Here is a 24714-nt window from a genome sequence, read left to right on the forward strand (position 1 = left end):
GGTTAATATTAAAATTTGACACCTGCTGACAAAAGGAAGGCATAACACAGTCCAAAATCTTGAAGTACCTGGCTATTGGAGATTTAAACGTGAGAATAAGAAAGAAACTATTATTAAAGTGACCCCTGAAGGCTACAACCCAATACTGAATTTATAGAGGGACCTATGAAGGTTCTGGAAAAATTCTTGGGACTATCCAGAAGAACAGGTCAATCATCTTTGGAATATAAAGATTCATGAATATTGAAATTTTTAGAAAGTGACTTTAGGTTTGAATATATGATTTTTGGATTATTGGACAAAAGAGGGACAAAATAAAACTAAACTAGATGCTTCATCAGCAAGAAAAAAGTGGAATTTGGGGAGAAACAGAATCATTATTTCAAAACATTAAGAATAATTTAACAAGAAGCTACAAGGAGATTATGAATAAAATGCAGAGCATAGATGGAGACTTGAAAAACATGATACAAAGGACAAGGAGTGACCAAAATGCCCAGGAAGAGGAGGAGCCAATTGAAAGAGTAGGTGAAAAAACAGAACAGAAAAACCAACAAATAAAACGAGATGACAAGAAGGAGATAACTGCAAAAACAACAATGACTGGTGAAATAAGCCGAGGTGTATTGTAAGGGAATTAATAAAAGAAGTTTTTTAATTCCCTTACTTAATTCCTGGAGTTGCAGGAAGATTTTTTTGGAAGAGAGATAGGGGCAAGAGTAGACATTTTGAAAATTAGACAATGGAATAGGGCAGAGAAGGGAGAAATGTTTAAAATGATTGGTCAAGATAGAGACAAAGATCCAAGAGAGGAATATGGAAGGCATAAGAAAAGAACAGTTAAAGCTTTAAAGTGGACAAGAGGCGATGGATAGAAAGGGAATATAATATAATAGTGGCATAATTAAAAGTTAGAATAGGGATGCAAACTAGAGAGAGGGGGTTTAATAGAATACATATTTTTATATAATAAGGTGAAATAATAACAAGAGGGGAAATCAGATTTTGAATGATGGTATTATCAAGTATACTTGAACAATATAGTGTTTGGCATAAAAATAATATTGAAATATTGAATAATTAAATGATGGAAGATTATAACTTAACATAAATATGTGTATTATTATTAAAACCATATAGGCTTGCTAAATGTAATAAATATGATTAATAATATTTTATTTATAGTAAAAGGAATGATACTCAGAATATGGTGACTGGCATAAAAATAACATATTGAAATATTGAATAATTAAATAATGAAAGATTATAACTTAACATAAATATGTATACTATTACCAGAATTATATAAGCTTATCAAATGTAGTAAATATTATAAATATTATTTTATTTGTACTAAAATGTAAGACACTCAGGTGCCATACTGTTCACACATTGATATGTTTGTAAAAAAATAAATAAAAAATAAAAAACTTGGGAAGAAAAAGAATTTATAAATCTATTGATCTCCCATATAAAGAAAAAATCTTGGGAAATAGTTGGGATCACAAAATTATTGCACTCTAAAAAGTTCCTTTGATGACCAGTGTCCTATACTTCAGACTGAAAACTTTTGTTGTTTCTACAAAAATTTCCTGCAAGGGTCAGCATGTGTTTTGTATCTGGAAGATCTCTGTTTTAATTCTAGACAATCCATGAAGAGCTAAAAGAAATTCTCAGAAATCCTGGAGGTCAGTTGCTAGTCAGTGTCAATATTACTGTAATAGATAGATGAGTGGTAGAAGGATCTTCTGATATTCCTGAGTGGAGAAAGTAAAAACATTTGTAGATAAAAGAAGACAGCACTCCAATAACATCCTAAATTTAATTTCAGTTACAATTTTGTTATGCTCAAAGCAGTCAATCCTTACATTCCTCTTCATTTCTGTTGGCCTAGATCCAGTGGTGGGATTCAATTTTTTTACTACTGGTTCTGTGGGTATGTCTTGGTGGGCGTGGCTTGGTGGGAATGGCAGGGGAAGGATACTGTAAAATCTCCATTCCCACTCCACTCCAGGGGAAAGTTACTGCAAAATCCCCATTTCCTCCCAATCAGCTGGGACTCGGGAGTCAGAGAATAGATGGGGGCAGGGCCAGTCAGAGGTGGTATTTACCAGTTCTCCAGAACTGCTGAAATCAACCTCTGCCTAGATCACTACCTGGTCTACCTTTATGTTTGTTTCTTGAAATAAAAAAATTGCTGAACAGATCTTGCAAGTCTAATTTTTGGAGACCTATAGCTGTCTCTCATTTCTACCATCCCTCAGTTCCCAATATATGCAATTGAATCTCTGCAGGATGAAGGGAAATATAGAAGAAGAAAAAAAAGGGGGGGATTTTTCCACTCCCCCATAACCCTGTCAAGAAAATCTCAAATATTCTAATTCAAAACTACCTTTGTTTAATTAAATGTTTGTTTGATTGATTGTGCTCAGTTTAAATTATTTATATTTATTACATATTTTCTCAAACCCTATACTGTTTATTGATATGGATTAACATGCTGTAAGTATGTGTGATAAGTTGACATCAACTAGAAAGCCTGGACTTAACAAGAAAAGTTAAGCAGTAAATACAAAAGGAATATATTGTGATTTGGTGTTTAGAAATGAATGACCAAGGATCGACTTGCAAAGAAGAATGAGAGGGCGGAAGAAATAGCAAATCATAGTTATGTTAAGTTGATGAGATGCTAGAAAGGAGACCTGTGTGAAAAGAGTTCAAATTTTGTGGAAGCAAGATGGTTGGTATGAGAGAAAGGGATGGAGAGAGAGGGTTTTTTTATATTGCGGCAAATTAGTTGTACTGTATTTCCTTTCCTTTTCTCATGTCTTTATTTAGTTTATGATTTCTTATTCCCTTTCTGTGCTTTGCATGACACTCATCTATTTTAACCTCTTCCAAGCTTTAGGGAATTGAATAATCCCGCTGTTCCTAACGGATGCTATTCCTAATGGTTTTGAAAGAAATCAAAACCAGGGAGATTCAATCAAGACAATTTTTAAAACAATAACTCAATCTAGCAATCTAAGAAGCCAAAATTTGTACAAAAGCATTGAATCAAAAGCTGATAAAGCAGCAGGAAGAGAAAGTAAGAGAGAAAGAGAAGAGAAAAAGCTGCCCAGGATCAGCTCATTCTTTTGAAATCACAAATTAGGTGATTAGGAATACAATAAAGCACAATATTCACAGAATGTTTGTAGTAGAATATTTTTCTACAGACCAAATGGACATAAAAACACATCCAGACTACTGTTAACTAAAAGTGCATTGTTGAAGAGGTCAGGATAGCTGCCAACAGCAATTCTCAGGCCTCCCTGGATTCTCAGATATTTCACATGGAGGCCATTTTAGCAACTCTCAATGCTGAATATTGATTTAAACTGTTTCATTATTTTAAATGTACCCCACTGATCCAATTCAAAGGAGGGCAGGTAAAATCTGCTTTTTGTCTCTTAACAATTTTTGTGTGTGCAAGCACTAAGGACTTCATGTGTAAGCAGAGCTGGTATACAAGTCAAATGAGACTGTCTCTGTTCTTAAACTTCAGACTAAACCATCAATAGAAAAGAATATGTGAGGCTCAGGGTTGAATTTTGGAGCTCTTAGTGCTATCTGAGCTTGGAAGTTTGGACCAAATCTATTGCTGAGCACGTTTGCTTTTTTGTAACCAGGGACCAAGGAAATGGCTGAGTGACCGGTAGAACTGCTTGGTTTTGTGACTCATGAAGCCTCAAATGCCCATTTCTGGAGCTGCATGATTCCAGAGCTCTGGTGCTACCAAAATATACAGACACAGAATATAGATGGAAATGTCCAAAGATAGTAATGTCCCACTTATTTTGGCTGTTTTTAACCTGGCCTTTAGAGGTCACAGCAAGTGCTCAGATGGATCTGGTAGACATTTTATCTTATTTATAACCTTGCAAAATACGGCTATATACAGTAAGGTGTTGAATATGAAGAATGGTAGAGACTACCTGAATATGATATGACACACGAGTTTGCAAAGATATAGTCAGTTCTTTGTAGCTGATAACAGAAGTTGACAATAGATGAGATAGCCAACATTCTCAGAGAGAGTTTTTTTTTTTTTTATAGGAAAAGAGAGTCTGTTGCTTTGTTGGCAATGGTGAGGAAAGAATTGGAGATTTCTGGGAAGAAGAATGGAAGGGGGCTCATTCCTTGTTTGGTGAACCAAACTGGATTCTAGGCAGTGATACAGATATGTTGGTTCCAAGAGGTTCTGGTGGTTCCAACTAGGTGAAGAACTAGGTGAAGAGGATCACCTGAATAAAGAAAAGGAACAATGAGGAAAAGGCTTTGGTAGGAAGCTAAGGAAGAACAAGAAAGAGACCACTTCTTGTCAGCCCAAGAAAGAGAATTCCAGCGAGTAGTAATTAACACCCTTTTAGGTTAACTTTATATAACAGCAATGCACTTATTTAAAAATGTTTGGCAAGCTACTAATATATTAAGCTTCTAGCTTTTATTCTAATGTTTCTTGAAAGAAAAATGAATGAAAAAAAATGTAATTTGACATATGTAATTGCTGTTAAGGGAGCGCAGCTTAGTTGGATGGTTTGATATGAATGTACAGACAGCAATATGAGTGTATGCCTGAGTGTAATGCTATTATGTAATGTTATTATGGAAGGAGTGCAATGGCTCAGTTAAAATATTGAGCTTGTCAGTTGAAAAGCTGAACACCTGGGTTTGAGAACTAAGTGCTGTGAGATGCGATGAGCTCCTATTACTTGTCCCAGCTCCTGTCCACCTAGCAGTTTGAAAGCATGCAGATGAAAGTAGATAAATAGGTACCACTTTTGGTATGAAGGTAACAGCGTTCTGTGCACCTCAGCTTATAAACACATCACCACGGAAATGTCTTCAGACAACATTAGCACCCTTGGCTAAGAAATGAAGTTAAGTACCATCCCCTAGAGTCCAACACAACTGGACAGGGGAAACTCTAACCTAACCCTAATCTTTTACCTTAATGCTACTAGAGTCCTTTTTGGGCTTTTTGTACATATAAGTTGGTAGCTGGTTTGATATATAACATCTGAAAAACTTTTGAAAACTATTTTCAATCAAAACTGTAAGGCCAAGACCATAATTATGGAATCTACAACTATATGCAATTGTACAAGAAAAAGGTATATATGTCTAATACGCTGTCCACACCCTCAGTTTAATTCTGAATGATGCAATGTCAGTTTTTTCCAGTAATGAAATTTTTGTTAAGAATTGTAGAATATCTTTATGGTTACTTTGTACACAGTATCAGATGAGAGTCACTCTATATATGACTTATAAGTCCAAAATTATGTTGAAGGCACTTTGTGCAACAAGAGGGCCCTTGTGTTGTGAAATCTATGCCCATTTGTTTCTGCTTCAGTGATACCCACAAGGTGCTGACTGATATGATTCTCCTGGGAAAAAAAACCAATCAAGTTAACAGAAGCTTGAGTTCTGAAATCCCAATGGATTCCCAGTTTTTCATTTTGACTGCACTGCTGGCAAAATTTTGAAAACTATCAATTACATTTCCACCACAAACTAAAGCAAAGCTACAGGGTTCTCTAGACATCTTTAAAATTTTGCAAGATGTCAATAGTCAACATGATATTATATTTGACAGCATAGGTCGAGCCTTGGAATATAGCTCAGAAATTTCAAGACTGATATGTGCAATGGGAAAAGCAGTTTCACGGTGACCTTTGCCAGATTCAATATCTGCATAGGATCAAATCAAGAGAGGAAGCATTCTTTTATGCCCTAGATGTAGCAGTCATCCACATGAAATATAGATTTGCAAACTCAAATAAAGCAGTTTCTGTACCATATGTCCTGCTAATGTTAACCCTGATGTCAGCAATTGTTAAGCATTTGTACACCGACATATAACTTCCTATTTATTTATTTATTTATTTATTTATTTATTTATTTATTTATTTATTTATTTATTTATTTAGCGTATGGCTGGTCACACACAATATTAAAACACTTCATTTTTACAGCTTAAAACAATTAGAAAAAGAGCAGTAAGAAAACCTAAGAGGAAAACATAAATAACATTTCAGACTTTAATGTCGAGTTTGGAGATCCAGTCACTAGCTGTCGTTGTTATGCAGAGGAAGTCCCTAAAATCTCCTGGATACCTTCTGTTAGAGCATTCCCTCTCACTATATGTTGGATAGTCTGTCGGGGGCCCCCACAATCACATTGTGCTGAAGGTGTCTTTCCCCATTTATACAAGGAGTCGGCACACACCCCATGAGTCGTTCTAAATCTATTGTATGTCACCCATATGTGTCTGGGTAGATTAAATCCTGGAGGTATACTATTAGGATTAATATGCTCAGAAATATCTTGGGGGGAATAGCTACTCCACGCTTCCATCCACTTTTGTGTGGTGTTCTGATGATCGGCCAGCAGCTTAAGTGCTGTGAAGAGTGGTGGGTTTCTTGACTTTAATCAGCATCTTAAGAGATCAGGAATGTAGCCATGAATGGGTAGAGAGGAATTTAACAGGATCTTACTATACTCCCGAATGAGAGCTTCTTGTCGTCGTAAGTGTGGGGGGAGTATGTGACTAAGAACTGGTAACCAGTAACTAGGTGTAGATTTTATGCACCCAGTAATTAGCCTCATCGTATGGTTGAGTTGAACATCAATAAGTCCTGTATGTGAGCTGTTTATCCATACAGGTGTGCAGTATTCCGCTGCAGAGTAGCAAAGCCCGAGGGCTGCACATCGAAGAGTTGGGGCTGAAGCTCCCCAAGTTGTTCCGCATAAAACTGCACCATTTGTATATACAAATGTGTATTTCTGGCCAGCAGACTACTTCTGTGATTGATCTGGATAGCACTTTATACAATCTAGACAGAGGAAGGGAAAGGAGCGGGGAAAATGACTAGCTGTCAACTTGCAAAGCCTTCCAAACCTGCTCTCAAGTTGCCATAGGCAGGGGGATGGGGAATCGAGCCTCCCAGCTGTACTGAGGAGTTTGCACCTCAGTCAAAACAAAGCACATTCCAGCTGGCAAATGTCAAGACAATCTCCACGGAGATCCACAGTGGCCGGAGGGAGTGACTTCTACAACCAACGAAATTGCTTTGTTGGAGAATATGACTGATGACACACCTTGGGGGGAGGGGGAAACAGGGTCAGAGCCAAGGCGCAAATTAAGTGAGGTCAGAGATGGCTTCACTTGGTATGTACCGACATGATGCTCCTAATAAATAACTGGATTTCTTTTGAACCTCGGTTTGAGATTCATATTTTAATTAGGGCATTGGTTGGAACCCTGACACTAGCATCATTTGTGCCATTGTTGGAAAGATAGAATACTTTATTTGGTGGGTGTGTGAGTGGGTGGGATGATATGTAGAACAGGTTTATCAAACTGTTTTCTATCAAATACTTAGGAAACATTGATGGAGTTCCATGAGAAACTAAGCAAAAAGGAAAAAAAAATGTTTATTTGAACATACTCAACCTTTTATCTCTAGAGATTGTTCTCTTGATCAGGGTTTCCATGTATAATTTTTATTATCAGATTCCTTAGCCTGGAAAGTTTGAAAACCCCTGCTCTAAAGCCATAGAAGGTCCTTTGTTTGGTCAGTATCAATGCACATTTAGGATGTGGTGGCGTAGTGGTTAAAATGCAGTAGTGCAGGATAATTCTGCCCACTGCCAGGAGTTTTGATTCTGACTAGTTCAAGGTTGACATAGCTTTCCATCCTTTTGAAGTAGGTAAAATGAGCCCCAAGATTGTTGGGGGCAATATGCTGACTGTAAATCACTTAGAGAGTGCTGTAAAGCACTATGAAATGGTATATAAGTCTAAGTGCTATTGCTATGTGGCACACCAAGAATAAAGAGACAATAAAAAGAGTTTCATCTGAGCAGTTCTATTTAGGGTAAAACATTATTTCAGATTCCAACTTGTTTACAACCTGAAATGTGAGAGCTAAAGACTGTAGGGCCACAATCAAAGAATCTGAGATCATACAATACCGTTATCTAAATATGGCAGTCTCCTCAATTTGTAAGGCTGAAAAAGCTTTCTATATAAAAATGAGAGCATGAAAGGTGAAGTTTAAAACTCTAGAGTTGCCAAGCGTCTAAGCTAAATTCCTAGATTCCTTCAGTAGCTGATCAATTTTTTTTAAAAAAAGAACATATTTCACATCAGCAATAAAAGCAGCACTTCTGAGGTGTCCTTGAGTCTTCCACCACTATGTTCATGAGCCTGTGTTTGCATTGTAATGGAGAATTTATTGCCATGCTCAGGGCAAATCACTAACATTAAGGCTCAGTCCTGTGAAGGTGCTTGTTTAGCAACACAAGTAAAATCCAGAACATCTTTGGTACAACACTTTATCAGCAACTAGAAAGATCCAATTACAAGAATCTTAAAGGAACCCTTTGCAGCACACACTCCCTCCCCCCTAACATTTGAAATATTTTTGCATCTATGCTTATGGAACTTTGCAATAAAAGGGATGGAGGATTAAGCTATATTTTGAGTTTATAAAACAGTCTCTGTTTTCACAGCACTAGCCTAAACTAAAATGGGTTGGCAATTATGTGGTTCAGCATTTGTAGAAATCCAGCCATTGTATTAAAACTGTGTGTACTAGACCATGCTAAATTCTTAGTTTATTTAGGCAGAACAAGCTATAAGGGTAGCAACAGTGGCTTATTAAACTTCATTTAGGAATTAGCGGGCTGTATGAACCCAGCCGTTATTTAATATTGGATTTCTGGATATTTGCATCATCCTGGTACTGATTTTCAGGCAATCTAAGGACATTTAATAAAACTATCAGTATCACTAAAACCTTTCTTACGTTGAATGAATTATTCTCCAGGCTTCGGTTTTTCCAAATGTACTTTTCAACCCTCACTCTTACCTGTATTGAGACTCCTGGTTTGGCCATGTTTTAGTCTTATAAAAATTATCAGGGGAAAAAATACAGATATAGATAGTCCTTGTTTAGCAAGAAGAAGTCAGTAAGTGAAACCATGACTGTGCTTATAATCTTAACTCAGCTTTCCTTTGCTTTACAGATGTGCAAAGGTTAAAAAAAATGCGAGGATTGATTAAAAGTTACCTTTTCATCACTATTATAATTGTGAAAAGTTGCTAAATGAGTCGGTCACGAAACAAGAAGCACCTGCAAATGAAAACAATGCTAAAGAGATCTTGGTTGAGTTGTTCTACAAAGACATTTATTCCCAATTTAAGTAAGAATTTTTCATACATTCATTGTCCATATTCTGTGGTGGGAGAGAGAAAGGGATCTCAAAAATGACAAGCCCGAACTTGAGCTGACAGGATAACTGATTTCTCACAGATATGACTAGTATATAGCTCTCTTCAGATCTTTATAGGAAGTTTCATTGGAGAGAAGCCATACTTATGCAAAAAGAGAAATATCATATGTTGGATTCTCTGTAGGCCAACCTACATATCTCGCTAGCTTTGTTCATTTGGTAAAGCACTACATGCTCCATCATATCCTTTATAAATAAAGAATCATTTATATCATTTATACCATTTATGGTATAATAATGATCATTAGAAAAAAACATAGCACTTTTCCTAGTGCTGACACGAAATGATCTGCTTCTTGATCGCATATCCTGTGATTAGTTTTACGTTGTTGTTTTTTCTCTCACTAGTATTTTATACTGAAATGAAAAATGTATTGTGGAGTACATAGGCTTTTATGATTACACTTTACCATAAAAAGAATGTGGCTGTAGATGTAGGTTTTATGGTGTGAGATAAATTTGGAATAACTGTTTTAAAGCTTGTTTGCTATTGTCCTGAACCCCTTAATATATCACAGATAATAGTTTTAGGCAAAACTGATTAGATTTCCTGTTTCAAAATGAACATGCAAATTCTTCAAGCTGCAAACTAGTAGATTTAGACAACGTAATTTGTTTATGCGTTCATTCTAGTCAAAAGCTGTAGTTTATACCCAATTATAATTTTTATAAATTAATAATACCAATGAATTTCAGATAGATAGACAGATTGACCCACTCTAATAACAGGCATATATATATAGACAGACTCATTCACTCTAATAACAGAGATCATTGTTTTATATTAAGTTTCATATTATGTATTGGTTGTGGTTCTGAAATGTTGAGATACTTTCCTTGTGAGAAGTGAGTAATCATTACAAAACTTCCTTAAGTTGAGCCAATATAATCACCATCATCATCTGACTATGATGGATACTTATTTTCCTATTTGTTATTTGTTGGAGTTTTAGCTACTGCAAGATCCAAAGCACACCTCCTCAAGGCAAGCTAGACACTTTGTATGTCCCTAGTATCTCTCTTGTTTTGAAAACTTGAATATTCTGTCTGATACCATTGCGGGCAGACAGTCCTGCAAATAAAGGGTTGGCTAGTGAGCCGCCTGGATCCTGGTATTACCAGTAATGTTTCCTGGATATTAATGGTGCTTCACTGCGATAACAGAGAAGTGGAAGTTTCTCTACTACAGCTTCCTTTCTTTATGTTTAGAACGTCTTTTAACCTTTTGTTGCTTAGGAGGCTTTGGTCTTCTGCTGAGTCATTGGGATGCTCTAGACTAGGCTGGGTTATATGTTGTCCAGGGATGTTTATGGGATTATTGATTTGATGAGTGATTGTACATTTCAGTTGTCATGTGTTTATAGTTTCTTTTTTCTTTTATTTTGTGCATAACTACTTTATTGTATTTCTTACTGTACTGTAAACAGCCTTAAGTCAGACTGAGGTGGTATATTGATTTGTAAATAGCTACCTAACTAAAAATTCCGTACTCCTCCATCCAACAACTAGATATCATATAATCAAATAATAATTGGTAAATGCCCTACCCATAAAGGGCCTTTGATTTAGTGTTATGTTTGCTTTGTTTAGCTTTGTTTTAAAGACAAAATGATAGATTCTTAGTCTGAGAAGTATATCTCATAGTAATAATGGAGGAAGAAATAAAAGAAAAGGGAAATCTGGAACAGTTGCAAGAGAAAGTCTCATGTATATTTGTGCATTTACTATCTTTTTTAAAAAAGTTAACTTAGATTGTTATTCATACATTCCTGTGATGGGCAATTCCCACTCAGTGTGGAAAAGGTAATAGTGGGTGTTAAAAAGACATATTGCCTAATTAAGGGTATTCAACTACATACAGTAGCTCACTGTGAATAGAGTAACCTTTCTGGGAGAAAAAAAGAAGGCCCATTATACACACATCAGTGAAGGAAAAGAATAATAGATGTTTAAGTACAAGGTCCTGCATTACTCTGATAAAAATCTGCATTTAATCAAGTTATTTTAGCAGACAAAGATACTGGTGCTTCCACTCATGCATTATCTTTTCATATATACTTTTTCTCATAAAGACTCATTCCTTGTTCTTCGGGAATTGTGTTCTATTTAAGAAATGCTTTCTAAGAGCAGAATGGAGCTGTCAGAGGAGGGTAGAAAGAACAGACAGTTCACAACTGGTTTGAATCATGAAAAACAAACTCGCAGCCAGCACAATTGATCCATGCACTACAGAGACATACTGCATCCACAATGTTTCTAGTGGTTTCTGCATGTCTTAAGATATAATGTGGTTTATTGGATTTTGATTTAGCATAATGTGGAAGATCAGCGATTATTTGTAAACCACAGCATATGGATTTATGGTACGTCAGAACTAAATTGCTACGACTTATACAACAAACCCTTGTTAAAACAAACCATGAATCCTTATGGTGTGCAGATTTAATATGTGTCCATCCAGCTCAGCTCTGTCTGCTTTAGCTGTCAGTAGCTTCCAGCAAATCTGCAGAAATCCTTTGCATTACTGTACTTCGTTTTGTTGTTGTTGTTGTTGTTGTTGTTGTTGTTGTTGTTGAAGAGCACTTGCTTATTGTACTGGAATGCCAAACATGCAGACCACAACTGTGCTGGGAGGCTCTTTGCAAAGAGAAGCATCAAGACTACTTGCTCCCTTACTCATATTCCTTACACTTTTCCACTTAATCCTGCTAATTTTAGAATTCCAGACAGTGAAGACTATCAGCTTATCCGTGGCCTTCTGATAGACTCTAACAAGTGTACGTAATATAAAAAGCATGCTTTGTACAAGACTTTACGGTCAGTTTCCCCAACCTATTATCCTCTATGTATGATAGGAGTATAATTCCCATATTTCTAATCAGAAACACTTATTGGCTGGGAATTTTAGAATTTTATTTGCAGAATGATCAATTGGAAAAGCTTTTCACTGAAATATGAATCTGATTCTTCATTGCTCTAATACTTTTTTGTCCATTGCATCATTCTGCTTTTCTTCTCTTGCTTCTAAACTTGAAATCAAAACTTGGCAAGAAAAAACATAGATAAACCAAAAGATCCACATTGCAAACCAGCAAGAAGCAGACTGGATTCACCATTATATGTGACTTGCAATATACTAAATTTGGATGTATTTCATTGTATTATATGAACCCATTGCATTATATAAACCATGATGGTTTTTAATCATGATATATTTAGTTTTATGTGTAACTCCAGATAATTGTGTTTTGCTTAACAAACTATATTTAAACCAAATGACAGTTTACAACTATGTATGGACCAAACCATTGTCTTTATGTATTTGTTTATTGATTATAATTTCATAGATTTAAAGAACACTTTGCTCCAACCAGCTCTGGTTGCTTTGTCTAATAAAAAATTGGAAAAAATAACAAAACAAAAACAGAAAATAAATATGCATTAATTAATAACAACAACAATATAAATATTATGGGGGGAAAATGAAGTGGTATAGAAGTCTCAAAAGGGCTCAGCTATCAGTTGTCCGAGGTTTGGGAGATTAGTCATTGCCTTTTGAAACTTCACCAAGGTGGGAGCCATATCGATCTCTGGGCAATGCTACTCAAGGGGCAGGTGCTGTGACAGAGAAAGAATGTGCATTTCCTAATAGGCATCATTTGATAACTGAGGAGGGCCAAAGCACACACACACAACCTGCCAAATCTTACTGGATAAGTAATTATTGGGGATAAATGGTGCCTTAAATAATTAGATCCTATGCCATGGAGGGCTTTATAGGTGGTAACCAGCACTTTGAATTACACCTGGAAGCCAATTGGCAACCAGTGCAACGCATGGAGCAGGAGTGTTCTGTGGCCTCACAGTGTCATCTCATTATTGTCTATGCACCTGCTTTCTGGAGCAGTTGTAGCTTCCAAGTGATTCTCAAGGCAGTGTGATAAAATGTGCATCTGCAGCAACAAAGGGGAAAGATTTTGCCAACTCAGAATTTTCCCAAAATGAGACCTAGATCCAAAGACTGTGCAGTCCCTGTCTGAATGTGGGACATGTAAAGAGAGTCAGGGTAACCACACTGCAGGAACTATCTAGTAATTTAGAAAGTTAGACTTTTTAGCAAGACTTTCTATTAAGTGTAAGCAAATAAAGGATGGGACTCAAATGGATCTCTTTGTCTTGATTCTGGGCTTGAGCCTGACAGGCAGCTTCATGGAGAATGCATCACAATACATAGTCCCTTTGCAAGACGTGAGGGGCATGTGATTGTCAGAGGGCCTTCTGATTCAAGAATGGGTTCAACTAAGCACACCAATTGTGCCTGTGAAAAAGCCACCTTGCCACCTGCTCTTGTGCAGGAACTGTGAGTCCAGACTGTGCACCAATCTTAAAAGGGGAAATGCTAAACTTCATATCAATGAGTTGTTATAAGGCTCTTATGTATTTAATTGGAGATTACATAAAAGGCTGAGCTACTATACTCCTTACTCCAGGTTGGAGAACCTGCCTCCAACTGTTGCTGGACTACGCATCCCACAGTTTATTTTTATTGGCAGTTGTTGCCAATAATGGGAGTGGAATTCCAACAAGATTGGCAAATTGGTCAGTAAATGCCAAACACGGCTACTTTTTAAAAAATGCTTAAGAACGTTTTTGCTGCTACATAATTAGAAACAAGAAAATAATGTTTTATTCACCCATCAGTAACTTAACAAGCTTGCTTTATCTTTGATTCCTCCGAAAAACATTTAGGCAATCTAGCTCTGAGTCACACTGTTTGATGTTAGGAAATAGAATATTTCCCTATTCTGGGTATGCTTTTTCTGTTTATAATGAAAATGAACAATAGTGCAGCTTATTCATCATCAGCTCTAAGCAGTGAAAGCCGTTAGCTTCTAGCAATGCCCTATTTAAATCTGAGCTTTGAAACCAGGAGATCAAGCTGAGCAGTTTTGTTTCAATTAAGTAGAATAGGTATGTATAGCTTTGGAAGAAAAGAAAGGAGGTTTATGGCAAGGATGGAGGAACATAATATTGGGGAGGGAGTCCCTGGAAACAGAAAAGGAAGTTATTTCACCAATTACCTTGTTCACAGGATTTTTTTTTTTAAAAAGGTCATGATTTATCTGTTTGAACATTCAACAGCCCAAAGAACAATGTTAAATTCCTGCAGATGTCTCTTGAAAGCTCTCCCTGTAGTATCAGGCAGCCATCAACCCAATTAGGGTAGATTTACTGTTGTTTTGCATTGCTGAAACAGCAAAGTAGCAGGAACCCTTTCCCATGACAGTCAAGGCAATTCATAAAAAAATATGAGTTCTGAATATTTATTTCAACTCCTACAATACCTGGGCAAGTGCTGCTTGGATCCTTTGCAGTTTTAGAGTTCATTTGCAGGAAATGGCTGCCTAAATGAAGTTGGTGTTTCATTTGAAGCTGAGATATTTTACACAGTCATATATATCTTGATAGGGTATTGCTTAATGTTGTAGAAGACAATGCTTGATATATAGTGTAGGAAGAAATATCCTTCTAGGTTCTGCTCCAAGTGGGGAAAACAGACACTGGAAACATGGAGACTGCTTGGAAAGATGGTTTAATGGTGGACAGGATCACATGGCTTGAGTTCCTGAATAGAAAAGGGCCAGATACAGCGAGTCTCCGGGTTTTTATGCTCTCCCTGGCTTTGAACTTCCTGGGGCCTCGAAAGAGTATCTGATTGGTTGTCAGACTTCCAGGAGGTGGGGGTCTTAGGTAGCTTTGCTGGCTGATGTAATCTTCCCAGGTGCCATGTGGTGAGTTTCTGTCCTAGATGGGTCCCATTATGTTAGTTTCTGTTGCTATTGTGTTGCAGATTATGATCCATTAACAAAGGTGTGTGTGGGCGAGGCAGAAAGCTGCTTTGTCTTTAAAATATGTTTCTCCATTTCTCATCCAGGAGAATATAATATTCTGCCTTTTTAATATTTCCTAAAATATTTCATTCTTCCAGGAAAGGGGTGGGTGCTGACTTCCTACAATAGCAAAGTTGATAACAAGCTAGTCATGGCTGTGCATTTTTTGCAAATAGTTAACTGTTGTTCCTTTTCTGCTTAAGCCAATGTATCTGTTTTATCTGGGTTTTACAGCTGAGCAGGTTTTGGATTAATGATTCTCAACCGTATTTTTTCAATGGCCCTGAGAAACCAAAGCTCTCTGGAGCAAGACCTTCAGACAGTAACACATTTCGTTTGAATTGTTTCATTGTTCTTTAGTTACTTCATTTCACCTTTTCTTTGGGGTCTTGTTTGCTCCTACTCGTGACATCAATAACAGTCTCTAGCCACCTTGTCTTCTAAGAGGCTTTTCTTCAATTCTCCAGGGACTGTTCCTTTCATGTTAGGTATCCATAATATCTAAATATTAGCTTTATTATTAGTTCTCCTAGTGAACAACCAGCTTTTACTTCATCCAATATAAAAGTATTTGGTGTTCGTCTAGTCCAAAATATTCTCAGCAATTTTCTCCAGCACCATTTGCAAAGGAATCAAATGTTCTTTGTTCAACCTTTCTGAACATCCACCATTCACAACTCTGTGTTACAACTAGGCCCTGAGAATGCATACTTTTGTTATCGATATGTTTCTGCACTTTAATATTTTGTCTAGATCTATTGCAGTCTTTCTTCCAAATAACAGATGTCTCTTTCTTTCACAGTCACTATTCCTGTGAATTTTTGATCCTAGACAGACATAGCCTGTTACTACTTTTGCATCTAAGGACTTGCAAATTGAATGCTCATTCCCCAGCTTGTGTAGTTAAAAAGCTGCAAATTGGCTTCCAGCCTGCAAGGTGGTGGGAAAAATCAAGTGTGAGCGGATAGGCACAAGTGTCAAAGAGAAATGGAGAGCTGAGTCTTAAGGTGTCTGCAAAAGGTTTGCTGCCTACCTCAAAGAGCGTTGGTCCCAGGTTCTTTATCAAGGATGTTAAAAACTCTTCTCCTTCTGCCTTTTACAAAGTTCATTTCTTGGGAACCTTGAGGATTAATCTGTTCTGTTATAATGTGGCAGCACTATAACTTTTTGTTATAAAAAAACAAAGAATATTTTCTTTTTTTGAAAGAATGAAGAAAACCCCCAGTTTGTTCGGATTTTGGCAGGGAAGCACTTGACTGAGTTAGTAAAAGACAGCTCATTTAAGTTTTATATGGAGTTGCTTAGAAAGTAATTATCATGGATACAGATAGAAGCAAATATTTATAGATCAGGGTTGAACCAGGGTCTTTGGTGCTTTCTGAGCTTGGTTGTTTTCTTGCAAATGTTTCATTATTAAAGTCGGTACGTCAGCAGTGCTAGTAGGAGTGGGGATTCCTCTCAGGGCAACCCCACTCCCTACTAGCCCTGATCATGTTACTTAGTTTGATAATGAAACATCTGCAAGAAAACAACCAAGCTCAGAGTGCATCAAAGATTCAGCAATTATCATGGGTGTTAAACAGGGGTGAAATCCAGCAGGTTCTGACAGGTTCTGGAGAACCGGTAACAGAAATTTTGAGTTGTTCGGAGAACCGGCAAATACCACCTCTTGTTGGCCCCAGAGTGGGGTGAAAATGGAGATTTTGCAAAATCCTACCCCTGCCACACTCACCAAGGCACGCCCACCAAGGCACGCTCACAGAATTGGTAGTAAAAAAATTTGGATTTCACCACTGGTGTTAAACAATTACTTTGGAAGCTAGGAAAGAACTTGGCTTTGTGTATTCCTGTTTGTCTGGCTGACAACTGTCATTTTCTCTCCTATACAGTACAGGTAGTTCTTGACCTATGACCATTTGTTAAGCAACTATTTGACATTATGACAGCACTGAATGAACAGGGGTTATGTCCAGTCCTCAAGAGTTCTGGCCATCCCTGTGTCCTGGTGGTCACATGATTGCAATCTGAGCACTTGGCAAACTATTTGCACTTACGACTGATTGCAACCCTCCATGATTACTATTTATAGCTTTCCCAGATAGTTCTCCCAATAAGTTAATGGGGAAGCTGGCAGGAAAAGTCACAAGTCACAGGAATCTTTCTAACCCTTGTTTCTTCTCTCAGCCCATCTCAATCCACCTCAGCATTTGCACCCCCATGCATATCTTTCCCATCCTGTGCACCTTACCCTCGTACACCTTGCCTGACCGTTGCTGTGCCTCTTGTGCCCCCTCCCTAACCCCTGCTATGCCTCTCCGTGTCTCCTCCCCAACCCATGCCACAAATGTTGCACATGCCCTTGCACATCATCCCCAATCCTTGCTGCCCTGCTTCCACATCCCCACATGTCCCTTTGCTGCCTCTTCCACCCAACATCAGTAACTACGTGCCTAACAGCCTGGGATTTCCTGCCAATTTCAGCACTGACTTTGATTGTGAGAAGTTGGCAGAAGGTTGCCTTAGGGAAGTTGCCTAATGACTATGAGATTTGGTTAAAAATGGCAATTGGATCTCCAGGGACTGCCTTCAGTTATGCTTTACCTTTTAGTGACAGAAATTCTGATCCCAATTGCTGTCCTAAATTGAGGTTTAATGTAATGATCCTACGACTGAAAATAAGTTATGGCCATGGTATTTATTCTTTTACAGTGAACTCCATGAATGGAATACTTACTTTCCAAGTCCCAATGAATATGCCTGAATCTGATTCATCTAAGAACCTTTATTTGAGATTGTGCTGTTATAACCATGATTAACTGAATTAGATATTGTTTTATCCCTGACCAGGTAGATCAGTTTTGGCATTTCTGCTAATTCTGCAATCTTTACAATCTACTCCTCCATTGTGGGTATTTCAATATTTCTCCATCTTTGTGCATATAATAATCTTGCTTCAGTTATGCCATTAATAAAATCAATCTTCTTTAAGCCTTTTCAAATTGAGTATCCATAAGCCCCAGAAAGAAAAGTTTTGGTTTCATCTCAGTATTAATCTGCAAAACTCTTTGTATCATCAAATGTTTTCAAACTTTTTTTTTTTTTGCTTTTTCACAAGTCCACCATGTCTGGTAAAACGCCCCTTCATTTCCATCATTAACCAGATGTATTTTTATATATCTTAGATATTTTCTCTGGTGTCATATACCAATGGTACATCATATAAAATGAAATTCTCTCTTAATTTATAACACAACACAAATATCTATCCTTTTATGTACACTCCTTCCCACGGATCCATCTGTATGTTATAACAAAGTTCTTAGTTCATTTAAAATGCAATCTTTAACTTGTTCTTCTTCCACTTCACATTTCAGCAAAAGTTTATACATTTTTGCCATCCTATGTTCATCCTTTATACATAATGATTTATGTACCCTTTGCTTTTGGAACCAGGACAGGGGTGAAATTTAGCAGGTTCTGACAGGTTCTGGAGAACCGGTAGCGGAAATTTTGAGTAGCTTGGAGAAGCGGCAAATACCACCTCTGGCCCCAGAGTGGGGTGGGAATGGAGATTTTGCAGTATCCTTTCCCTGCCACGCCCAACAAGCCACACCCACCAAGCCACACCACACCCACCGAGCCACACCCACAGACCCATTAGTAAAAAAATTTGGATTTCACCACTAAACCAGGGTTGTACTTTGTTTTGTGAAGCATCTTTAATAAAGCAAAGCATCCCCTATAAAATGCAAAGAATAAGAACAGGGGAATGATGTCTCTATCAGCCCCATTAACATTTAGAATTTAGAAATGGAAGAAGTGGGAAAACCAATGCTATATTATTTAATTTTTTAAAGATATCACTATTTCATATGGCTTCTATTCATTTAAGGGACCCTCAAACTGGAATTTGAAGAATGTTACGTAAAGACCACACGCAAGCTCCAAGAAGGTAAGAGAGTAGATGGCTTGATACTCATGATTCCCCTATATGTCCTTGGAACCTGCCTGGGTTCCTGCCCTCTTGATGCTTTAAAAAAAACAAAAAACAAATATTCTTTTTATTTGAATGCTTCCAATATTGATTCCCTGTTTCCATTCACAAGCCGCCACTATGATTGTTGGATCTTATTAAATCAAGGATTCACATGAAGACTAATGCATTTAAACTGGCTTTTAAATTGGGTTTTAAACCTCTTTAGATAAATTTTGATGTTTTTAAATCTTTGAGCCTAAATTACTTAATCTGTTTCTAAATAGTTTTTAACTTCTATATGTATTTGTATTTATTATGGCTGTTCACCGCCCTGAGTCCTTCGGGAGTAGGGCGGTATACAAATATGAAAAATAATAAATAATAATAATAATAATTTGAGTGATGGTAAAGTATCACAAGAGCAGAAACAAATTAAGTTCTCTTCTTTAGGTAGCAATAGCATTGTGTTTATTGTAGTTTGAGATAAGGGTGCAATCTGTGCTTGATGGCCATTTTTTCTTTTATGCAAAATAAGTACTGTAGTCATTTAATACTTTATGACTGCATAAACATATTAGTATTCCTAAATTAATTAGCCATGTGGCAGACGGCCCTCATTCTCCATACAGCTTAGCTTTAACACAAGTGTTGTCGATTGAATAAACAAACAAGTGTGTTTTCTTCTCACCTCATGTATACATTTCCATGTTTTTCCTTCTGCACATGCAAACATCCACACACATGTAAGTAAGCATATCATTTCATGCATCTGATGAAACCAATTCCAAACGAAGAAAATTCATAACATCATACTGAGGTATCTTTTTTAAGGTACCTCAACCATTAAGTACATTAAGTAGTTTAGCAAAATTTATTACTCCTTATCTGTCATTTGTCTTGTACTGTTTTTTCTTTCTCTGTGCACATTGAGAATACCTTCCCTTTTCTTCAGATGTAGCAAAAATCCCAATGTTATGTTTTCCATGGGTATCCATTTACCTAGTGCTTGTTAGAAAAATGAACAATTTATTGGATTGTGTGCCACTAAAATGCTTTTGGTACTGCAGAAGTCATCTGCATTATTTTGACTTCTCTTTGTCTCTCTGCCATGTTTCCCATTTCAAAAGCTGGCATATTTCTTACTCTGCTGTAGGTAAAAATAATGGTGTTTTCGAGTCTGAAACCATCTGTTTTTCAGAGGTTGAGAAGAAGAGAGGCAAAAAAGAAGGTAGAATAAAGAAAATGGGATTTGCATAGAGGTTCTTTTTCATTGAGGATGGCTATTGGGTGAACTCACAATAAAGTACATAGTATAAAAATAAGATAGTGCTCAGAAGTACCTTTATGTCCACGTCTTCTTGCATTTCCAAAATTCCATTCTCATACTGGTTATTTGTTTTTATTTAGGGGAAGAGATAGTGTCTGAAATGGTTTGGAGTGTTATCCTGGTATGGGGATAATAAAATCAAAATCAGAACACGAGAACTAGGTCCATTATAACAACACTCATCAGATGTCAACTCCCTTCAGGCAGAGAAATATAAGTTCACCTGGCTGGAAAGAAATCCTGGATTTCTTTCCAGGACTCCTCTCCAACCAGAAAGGATGAGTGGATGAGTGATGAAGATAAACAGAGAGGGATAAGCTTTTAGGTGATGGTTTGAATTATGATTTGTTTAGTATTTGCAATCAAAGTAGCTTGTCAAAAGTGTTATCTTGAATTTATGCCTGCTTGCCTTTGTATATGAATAACAGACTGGCTGAAGCTCAACAGTAAAACCAGAGAGTTCTACACATACTGTTATAAGAAGAAAAATAATGTCCGGTTCCTAGACCCAGACCATAGCAACCAGCATACTTGCAGCTTTGTTGACTGTGGACCAAGTCACCAGCATCTTTTACAGTATTCCAGCATCCAAGTGGCTCAGATGGACTAATTATTCCAAGCAGCAAACCCATTAGCAGAGCAGATGAGCCAGAATAGGCCCTTGTCTGCTGCTGCAGCATCGCTTCTTGGTCAAGTGCATGATGCCATAGCAACAACAACTGTAGCTACTCACCCAGGCCTTGCCTGACAAGTATGATGGAAATTCTGGAGTGTTTATGACTTTCATCACTCGATGCAAATTATACATCTCCTTAAGTCTGGGCAATTTTTTCATAAATAGCTCCAGGGTAGAATTTATGGTTGGTCATTTGACCAAAGGCACTGTATCACTTTACATTGGTCCCTGTTCTGCAACTGAACAGCTCAGGCACAGATAATTACACAAACTTCATAGCCAGTCTGAGTGCTGCTTGACAGCTAATCATGAGATCCAGCATTTACAACATTGTAAACACTGAGTCAGCATATGTGGCTGACTATCATTTGCAAAGGATGTGGGCTAAAACAAACTAACCGTAGTCAGCCAGTTTAAAAAGGACCCTTCTCCTGAAATATGATACAAACTAATTCAACAGAATGGAAGATTTGAGGAAGTATAACAGCATATCTTCTCCTAACCCATGGTTATTCATCAGAGACTTAAATGCTCAGCCCATCGACATAAGAGCCAGTAAAGCTCTGCTGTTGACTAGCAGATGCAAACACCATTTGAATTCAGTTATTTTTTTCCCCCAGGATTGCCTTATTAACTTCTATCTCAAGCAATTGCTTACTTCTGTCATTTTGAAAAATTGAGGCATTTTTCCAAGCTGTGGCTCTAAATGTCCTAGAACCAACTTGTTGGGAAATGAGATAGTTCCCCTCCCCCATTCTAAAAAAATGAGTTTGGATGGGAGCATCTGAAAATTAAGAATGGTTATGATGCTAAGCACAGACATTTGGTTAATCCAGTTATTCTTCACACCCGGATTGATTTTATAAGGTACTTTTAGGCATTTATTTAATGTATTGATTTCATCATTTTATACAATTGTCCATCTCAGCAAGTAAATTTGGGCAGCAAACAAAATTAAAATTAAAGGCAATTACAACTAGCAATATAAAAATTAAAATAAAGAGCAGTACAGGAAGATATCAAATCAACACTGATTAAAAACTAGGAGAGAGGCTTCACACACTTGGAGCCCTAGGTCCAGACCTTTAATATCTTACAAAAGACTAGCAGTCATCTTAATTTCCAAAGGGATAATATTTTTCAGGGTGCTACTGAAAAAAGACATACCTACTATCCTAATGGACTCTTCATAGATTCTTCCCTCTGCACTCCAGGTCCAGACAGCCCGTAAATCCCCATTGAGAGCTAAAAACACAGACAGAAAATTTCTGTGATCTGTGCCAATTTCTGACTACAATTCCTTTTCTCACCCTCTATGACCATCAACAACCTTTGCTATTTTTTCTGATTTCCTGTTTGCATTTCCCTATACTATTGGGGTCAGATTGGCTTGAGATCCATAGTCCATGTATTCAGAGGTGAGCTTCATGTAATTTAACAACTGGTTCGCCTAGTGCAGAATCAAAAATGTGAGTGCTCACTCACGCACTCACTTCACTTGCATGCACACTCACTTCACTCACACGCATTCCGCGCTTGCGCGCAGCTTGAATCACATAGCGATTTCCTGCATGTGGCTTCCAGCACACCTTCTCAGGCAGCCACAGTGAGTAGAGCAGGTGAAGCGTGGAAATCAGCTGGGCTGTGTGGACAGGGTGAGCGAGCCAGAGAGTGAGATATATAGGATGGGATAGCACCGGGGTTGGTGGGCGGACCCAGCTGGTGGTCGGAACTACCGGTTCGCTCGAACCAGTCTGAATTGGCAGCAGCCCACTTCTGCATGTATTCAGTGGGGCCAGTTGATTCACTGCTTCCAAAACTGACAATGTCTCCCTTTCTCCTTGAAATTCAGCAGGCCAAATATCTGAAGTCCTAGCTGACCTGTCAAATCTCCACGTTCCCCAGCTTCTACAATTGGTAGTCATACACATTTGAACATCCTGATATTGAACATCATAATATCAGAATATTATGATGTTCAATATCAGGATGTTCAAATGTGTATGACAGATCCCAAAGGTGCTTTTTCAAGAAGCAACTGAACTTTCTGGTCTTTCTTTGAAGATGTTTTCTTGTCATCCAAGAAGCTTTTTCAGTTCTGTCCATTTGCCTCTTGAAAAAGCACCTTTGGGATGACCATGTCCTGGATGACTGATAATCTCCATAGACTTTTAATATTCTGTTTTGTTTTTTGTTTTTTGCAACTACCAGTTCCTTAAATACTGAGGAGAAAGGAACTAGACTTGGGGGAGTGTTGTTGCACTTTCAATGAGCATGTGGATCCCTCCTTCCTGAAGCTGCAAAGGGAAACTTTGAACAGAAAAGAATAACTGAAGAAAACAAAAGAAGGATGGAACATTCCTCTTGCCTGTTCTTTGTTCTTAGGACCAGATGAATACTATTTCAGTCCCCTGACCCAAAGCTGTGGATAAGAATTCAGGATTGAGAGTAGTTGTAGTTGATGCTCTGCTTGGGATGGAAAATTCATGCTCGCTGTCTTATTACAAGAAGAGATGAAAATTCCCCTTTTCTCTTTTCCCTCACTTTTCGGAGTGGGAAAATTTGTTCAACAGGATGCACCTGCATTGGAGTTTTGCTTTCTGGAGGAAAGAAATTGTGATTTCTTGTCCCACTTTATTTTCTTGGGATGGAAGGAGAGAGGAAATAATCACAAGCCTACACAGATAGAGAACCCCATGTCCTGAGAGTATGTGAGAAGTCTAAAGTTCCTGGCATTTCCATGGCCAAGAGAGAGATATAAGGAGGCAATAGAGAAAGAGGTAATGTGAATGGTAGAAGGCCATAGTCAGATCCAAAGGGCAAAAATCAGACAGTCCCAATACTATAATGATGCACAAGTGTCAACTGCCCTTCCCTCTTCTCTTCATAATTCTTTAGCAAGCATAAATAGGAGGAAAAAATCATAAGATCTGAACCTTGGGACTATGTATGTATGCTTATTTTATTTTTGAATTGTTAGTTTTTGTGATACTTACATCTTTTATGGTACCTACAATAAAACTAGCTTCTCTAAGAGTAGTATCCTTGTATCCTTATTAGACTTGGTTTTAGAATAACACTATTGGTGTTTTAAGTATGTGACATCATAATTCCACAGAATACTCTTAGGTTCCACAGAAGCTTAACTACTTCCTTGGTTTTTGTAGTCTTTCTTTCTTCCCTTTCTTTCTTTCTTTCTTTCTTTCTTTCTTTCTTTCTTTCTTTCTTCCTTCCTTCCTTCCTTCCTTCCTTCCTTCCTTCCTTCCTTCCTTTACTTCTTTTACTCTTCATTAGTTCATGTTAGTTTTCACATTTTTTGTGTGTTTACATTTTTTGTGTGCAACAAGACTAACTGAATAATTGGTGACAACTGGGAAAGAGCATGAGTGATGTAACATTATGTTTAATTAGATAATTAGAACTGCAGAAAAAACAATTACTACCAACCTGCCTTCCATTGAGGACCTGTATACTGTACTAGTCAAAAAGAGGGCTGTGA

General features: G+C 37.4%; 1 long non-coding RNA gene across 1 annotated transcript; it reads right to left on the reverse strand.

The window, feature by feature from the left end:
- Nucleotides 1-1328: 1328 nt before the first annotated feature.
- On the reverse strand, nt 1329-24270 carry LOC117672731 (uncharacterized). Its single transcript, XR_004593336.3, has 4 exons — nt 24212-24270; nt 22383-22460; nt 20553-20657; nt 1329-1757 (listed from the first exon to the last, which is right to left on the reverse strand). It is a non-coding gene; the product is annotated as an uncharacterized LOC117672731 (long non-coding RNA).
- Nucleotides 24271-24714: the final 444 nt, after the last annotated feature.

This window comes from Pantherophis guttatus, chromosome 3 (assembly GCF_059756535.1).
Source record: "Pantherophis guttatus breed Tessera chromosome 3, ASM5975653v1, whole genome shotgun sequence".
Classification (NCBI taxonomy): domain Eukaryota; kingdom Metazoa; phylum Chordata; class Lepidosauria; order Squamata; family Colubridae; genus Pantherophis; species Pantherophis guttatus.